A 7,268-nucleotide genomic window follows, 5' to 3' on the forward strand; every position below is an offset into this window, starting at 1 on the left:
AAAAGTCAACACTCAAAGTCAACGGTCAAAGTCAAAGTCAACAGTCAACATTTCCATCAGTTGACACTCACGTCATGACCAGTCCTTGGTCACGTCATGAGAACGCACTCGGCTAGATCCCAACTTAACTCACTTCAACTCAGTCAACTCGGTCACGGATAACCCACTCAGAAGATCTCACAACGTGAACCTTCCCTCGTCACGTCGTGAGCTCAGTCATTTGAAACAATCGCGTAAAAACCATTCTCATATCGTCACACTCCTTGAGTCATTTCGTGAGATAGGTCTGATGTTAAATCCTAATGTATTAAGTCCTTAATCCAATAAGTCATCCATTCCAACTTTCCAGAGGGCTTTCATACATCAAAAGCAACATAAAAAAAATCTTTACTTTATAGACATGCATGTCCATGCATGTCTTGAACTTGATTAGGTCAAAATGGTGAAAATGAGATCCAAATCTCATGCATGGGACCAAAACTCAACCAAACCATAGATCTAGCGCACCAAACCTCAAAAGGGCCTCATGGATCTATAACGTTTACTAATTTGCGGAATCCAACCACTCAAACCACCTCCAACATGAAGAAAAAGACATAAAGGTATAGATCTAGAAGAATAACACATAAAGGTTGGAACTTGAGGACTTACCATGGTCACGGGTAAGATCTTTAAGGCAGTAAGGGAACTTGCTTGCTAGATCTAAGCAGCAAGAACATCTTCTTCTTCTTCAAGTCACCAAAATCTTCATAAACGGATGGAAGAGGAGATGGGAGGCTCAAAATGGTGAAAAGGAGGCTTGGGTTTCTCTCAATACGATCTAGATACGATGCAGGCTCATAAAATTCCCTAAAAACACGAAACCAACCCTTATATATTTTAAAAACCCTAGGCTTGGGTTGCATAGTTCTCACATCATGAGCTCCTAATGCTCACGTCGTGATCACAGGTTAAATCAACATTTCTGTTTAATCGCTTCTCACGTTGTGAGCTCCAACTGCTCACGTCGTGAGCTTAGCTTTTCCCCTAAGTTCTTTCCAACTTCGAACCGTCATAACTTTTTCATTTCAACTCCGAATTCGACATTCTTTATATCCACCACAAGGTCTTGAAGAGCTCAATACTTCTATATCGATACTTTTGGCTCACAACATGTCCAAATTAAAACCTTAACCCTCACAAGCAGCCTGACACATAACTTTCCCCAGTCCATCCTCAGTTCCGAATACACAATTCATAGGCCTTGATCCTTTTACCAACAATAACATCTTTAAGTAAATCCTAAACCTTAATTCCTTAAAAGCCCCAAAGCCTACATATAATTGAATTGTGGTACACGTAGTGAGCCAAAAAGTATCGATATAGAAGTATATAGCTCTTCAAGACCTTTCCGTGGATATAAAGAATGTCAAAATCCATCTCCGATCGGCACGTGTCATCATAACTCTACTGCCGACCCTAAAATGTATCCAACCTCTGCCTGATCTACTGTTACCCTCCTCTTGAAAACAAAGGCGACTCCCAACACGAGTCTCAGCTAAATACTCGTCATAATGGAACATAACAACGTTAACATATTCCACAACTCCTTTTAAACATTTCAAAATCTAGGCATCTTAGAAAGAAAACTCGAGATACCACTCAGAAACCCACAACTGCCAACAACAACCCAATAATTTGAGCATACTCATTCACAATGACAATATTTCTCTCCTTATCTGAAATACCCAACCTCCAGTGAGGACCACGCAACCGGGGAACTCTCAAAACTACAACCATAAACCAACTCCATTGATGTACCCCCGGATGCAGAAACCCATCAATTCTAAACTTCAAAAACCATGCTCTAAGACTGATGATCATCCATTCGATGAACCTACCCCTTGTCTTGACCGAGAACACCACCACAATATGCGGAAAGAATACTCAAAACACACCGAGCATGAATTTCAACCACCTCCCAATTCCAAAATTTGTACCAAACACCTTAATTACACCCTTAACCCCCTAACACCTTGTTCCAACCTACTTCTCCTACGAGCATACTAATGGTCAAACCAAGAATATCGCTTTGCATCTAATTCTGTCATCAGATCAGGTGTACATCCACCTAAAAAATCACTCAAAACATCTACAATGAACTTCATGACTCAAGATTTTAGAACCAACACCTAACACTAGTAACCAAACTCCTAATAGACAACCCACAAGAAGACGAGGTACACCATTGCCAATAGGATCTTCTAAACACTAAAACAATAAGCTCACAGTACTACACCGATCTTGTCGTCGTTCCATTACTAGCCTAAAGACTCACGACCAGCACTACATGGTCTAAAGATACTCAACCATCAATCCACTATCTTGCAGGAAACCCATTCAACATCATTTTCATAGCTAACCGAACACGACCTAGTTCATACCCTTTTATCACGCATAATTACCTTCACAACGTAGGCTGCTACCAATACAAAATCAGACAAAAACAAGATCGCACGCAACCAGACAATGGGATACGCAACCACACTCTTTTTCCAATTCAAAGGCTATAACCCAAATAAGAACCATGCATATAATTTGAACCAAGTGGTCTATTGCTATCTTTTCTAGTCCACATACGCCCCTCATAACAAAATCTAACGAACTTACCACCATACACACTGTTAAGGAAACCCATAACCAACCCCGGACACACTGTGTTCCTTTTTCCTCACAACCTTACCAAAGGATGAAGTACTAGTAGATCTAATGAATGGACGAACCTCAATCATTAACATAAAAATCCTTACAAACGACCAAAACCGATCCCATCAATACGTAACTAGCTCGATAAAACTTTTAAAGTTAACCAGAATTGTTGCTAAAACCATGGTCGGATCCATCCAATTACCAACCCTTCCAGCATGACATGACAAAAATTAGATTCTACGCAGATCTAATGTCCTGTCTAGAAAATTGAACAACACTGTCCCAACTTCTAGACTTCTAATAACTAAGGACATCTTCCAAACTCGAGCCAAACTTGATCATAGGTTGATGAATCCATTGAACTTCAACTGATACAACTCAAAACTTCCAAAGAATCTCTAGTATTAATAATGAACATAATGACCAATGATCGAGCATGCATTGACCAAATCTTTAATCGAAGTCTCGTATACCCACAGTGGAGATCCCTATGAACCATTCTTTGGACGCCACAGACTCGAACATATCGATGATCCTCCAAGCAGAATACCTAGTTCTCCCCCACTTAGGGTTTGAACTACCACCCACTGGTGTTTCAACCAAACCATATATTAGACTGGCTCAACCACGTACATAACATCCTAGACTCTTGTAATGTATAGCACATACAAGATGATTTTCCAAATCAGGACCGAGCAAACCCTAAGTGATTTTGAATCTTAGATGAAGACCTTAGGAATTTCCAATCATAACCACTTCTAACATTAAGAACCCCACGCATATGCACAAGAAATAATTCTGACATTCCATTCATAGCACCGATTTTCTATCCAGAAACAAATGGATCACCACTTACCTCGTCCACAATTCCCCAACCATAAACCCAATACTTGATCTACATATAACCAAAGAAAATAGACCCTTGATTGCATCTTTAGGCAACCAATCCACAAGAATCCTCTTGTGCATTACCATACTGATATACTGCCAACAAAAACAACAACCATCTAGCCCTATGTTAGGCCTACACCCCAACTCTGAAGATCACATGTCTGCTCTCTCTTTCTTCTAAACGTCGAAAGCTAGAATAACAGAAGCCCCGTCGTAGATAGGAACATTCCAAACCGTTTTCCAATCACTCAGCCTCCAGTTGTAAACCTCGAGCCGATCATAGCAACTGATTTCTTATTGAGTCCCGCGACTCTACTCACACTACATTAGGTAAGGCCTTCGATACCTCAAAATCGACTAACTCATATAGGTCTGCACCTTCAAATCCAACTTGACATAGCTAAGAAGGCCCAAACCATCACCAGACACATCCTCATCCTGAACAACCATAACCAAGAGATCGAAAAATACATAAACACCATCACAAATCACAGTATCAAACCATGCTAAATACCCTTAACCAATTACATAGAATCCTCATCACTTCCCTTGAGTTGAGTATGGATCATGTGCATCTAGTACTACGGAACCAATACTACCTTCCACACCTATCCATACTTTCTTCAAAGTCAATCCAGGGTCCTCTAATTCACATACTCATAATAATAGTCTCAATACCCGCTAAATAGTTTAGCAACCGCATTAAATCACTTCCTAGGCTCACCTAGGATCTCCACCTCACCCTTCCATCAGCTGCTGATAAACCCTATTAATGTCTACTAACCACTTCATTAATGCAGTTACATGCAAGAAAACTTGAATAATCTTTCGACTAAAAGACCTAACCCTACAACGGTTAGACTTAAAAGAGAATTGCGTAATAGGGCCGAATCTATCATTTTAAAATTATTTAACCTTTGCAGCATGTAACTTAGCATATTCATTTACTAGTTAATTCACATCAATATGATCCCACAAAGCACAAAGAAAACAACATTCGAGTAGTGAAGCCGAATGGCTATAAGCTATCAAAAAATCAGGCAGGCCTTCATACGCAATTCCTGGCCTTCAGGCCCAAACATCTAGGATATACATCCATCCTGCATCTACTCTCTCAAGAGTGGCTAATCATTTCTCACGATGGCCTGATATAAACTGTACCCACTCATGAAACTTCCACCAACCCTACAGTCACACATACATGCTAATCATACATAACGCTAGATCCCATAGACAGATGAATACTTGATTCCACCCTAAGACCTTTATCAGACATGAAAAGGAAATAAGGCTAGATCAAAAAATATTATGCTATAAAATCTTAGTTATGTACAACTATGATGCACACACTAAGAAACTAAAATAATGATGTCAATTTCATCTAGCATACAAGAAATTTTCCTAGGCTTTCAGGAATCATACATCAGACAATTCTAGAAAGCAATTCATGAAGATCTCTAGCCTACTACTAGCATGCAGTTCTATCATAACCATCATAAGCAAATAATCATTTAGGTATCTTGGGGTACGATTACTTGCTCTGGAAGATCATACACATTCCCTCCTTCTTTGGTTACCTTTATAAACAATTTGGAAAAAAATTGAAAACAATTTGAAACAATTTTTGAAAACTTTTACAAATCCTTAGCTTGAGACTGGATTCACACGAATGCTCATCCAGTTCACTCAAACCAAGGTCTGATATCAACTTGTAACATCCCAAAATCACGATAAAATTTTTTAATTTTTAAATCAAAAGAAACCGTTGTTTTCAAACAAAGACAAGTATAAAATACAAATATCCCCAAGATTAATATATCATAAATCCCAAAACATGTCATTAAAGAAGGTGTACAATCATGCCTTCACCTTGCGATGATCATCTGAAGTACCTTAAACAATAAATTGAAACTGTAAGCCAAAGCTTAGTTTGTTACCCCAAGTACCACCACACAACAAATAACACATACATGATGGGGAATCTAGGTTACAACTACAATGCCATAAGCGAAAAACAATCAAAACAATTCAAGTGACTAAGGCACATGCAACCTAGTTTGATCTATGTCTTTCACATATAACAACATACTATGAATCACTAGCATACAAAACTTTCCTATGAATAAACTAATTTATAAGATAAGAAAACTAACCTTTAGATTGTTATTGTAAACAATCTTGAATCCTTCTTCTTCAAAAACTTTGGTAGCTAGCACCATAAGCGTCGTGTCTTTGATGGTTCACACCTAAGGCTAGCAACTAAGGATTATGGAAAGGGAGGAGGAGAATTTCAGCCAGACGTCTCTTAGGTTTTGAAATGCCAAAAATGTAAAGGCCAAGGCTCCTTATATAGGTGAGGTAGCTTAGAGAGAAACTTAGGGTTTAAGGGTGGAAACCCTAATCCCTTTGTATGGTGACCAAGCAGCCCACAGGCCTCCATCCAAGAGCCTTTGGATGAAATTTATAGGCCCTTCCCTAGAAGATTTCGTCCAACCTCTCACAAGAAGGTTCTAGAGCTTTTTCCTCAACTATCAATAAATTGCCAAATAGCCCCTACAATATAGATTAATCCAATTAACCCCAAAATTAATTCTAATTACTTTTTTTTATTAATTATTTATCAAATATCATATTTACTAATTAATATATTATTCTCATAATATATTAACAAATTATTTATATATATATATATATATATATATATATATATATTCCAATTTATTAATCAAATAATAAATTATTTTCTCTCTCCAAAATAATCATATCCAACTGCTAGCTTTGAGGGCAACCCAAAAGGACTGTGCTACTATCAATTTAAGTTTATACCAGTTATAGTTATGGGCTTAGACACCTAATCCAACAATACAATCATGCATACTGGGACCACTCAGTCAACAGACTGGAATACCCTCGGGTCCACAACCATTAGGTTGGATTACCCCTGGACCAATCATTCATTGGACGGGAATGCCAACATATGACAGGCCCAATCAGTCATCAGACTAAAATGCCAATATGTAACAGGCCTATTCAGTCATCGAACGGGAATACCCTCGGGTCCACAACCATCAGGTTGGATTACCCCTGGACCAATCAGTCATCAGACGGGAATGCCAACATATGACAGGCCCAATCAGTCATCAAACTAGAATGCCAGTATGTAACAAGCCTATTCAGTCATCGAACGGGAATACCCTTGGGTCCACAACCATCAGGTTGGATTACCCCTGGTATGTTGGCTCATGCACATAGCAGTAAAGCCTCAACCCAGAACATATTATGTCGACATAAACAACGGATAAACACATAACCAATCAGCAGGAAAATCTAGCAGATCTACAAATCACTACCGCATAGCAACATCCTATATACCAGGATACAGATCTAACAGATCACTACAGCATAACAACATTGTATATACCAGGATACATATCTAAGAGATCACTACAGCATCACAACATCCTATATACAAGGACACATAACCTAGTGGGTCGGCATTGGTGCCTTCGACCCACAGTATGACCAATATCAACTACAACTCAAAATACCCTTAGGTCAAATCCTGGTCAAATTCGAAAGTCAAGAAGTCAACTGAGTCAACTCAGATGAGTACGCCCAGCATACTCAGCTTGTACGAAAGTCGTACTACGGGCTTGATCAAAAAAATGAGTTGTTGGCCACATACGCAC

The sequence above is a fragment of the Lactuca serriola genome, chromosome 4, assembly GCF_051521515.1.
Source record: "Lactuca serriola cultivar US96UC23 chromosome 4, Lser_US96UC23_V15, whole genome shotgun sequence".
In the NCBI taxonomy this organism is placed as follows: domain Eukaryota; kingdom Viridiplantae; phylum Streptophyta; class Magnoliopsida; order Asterales; family Asteraceae; genus Lactuca; species Lactuca serriola.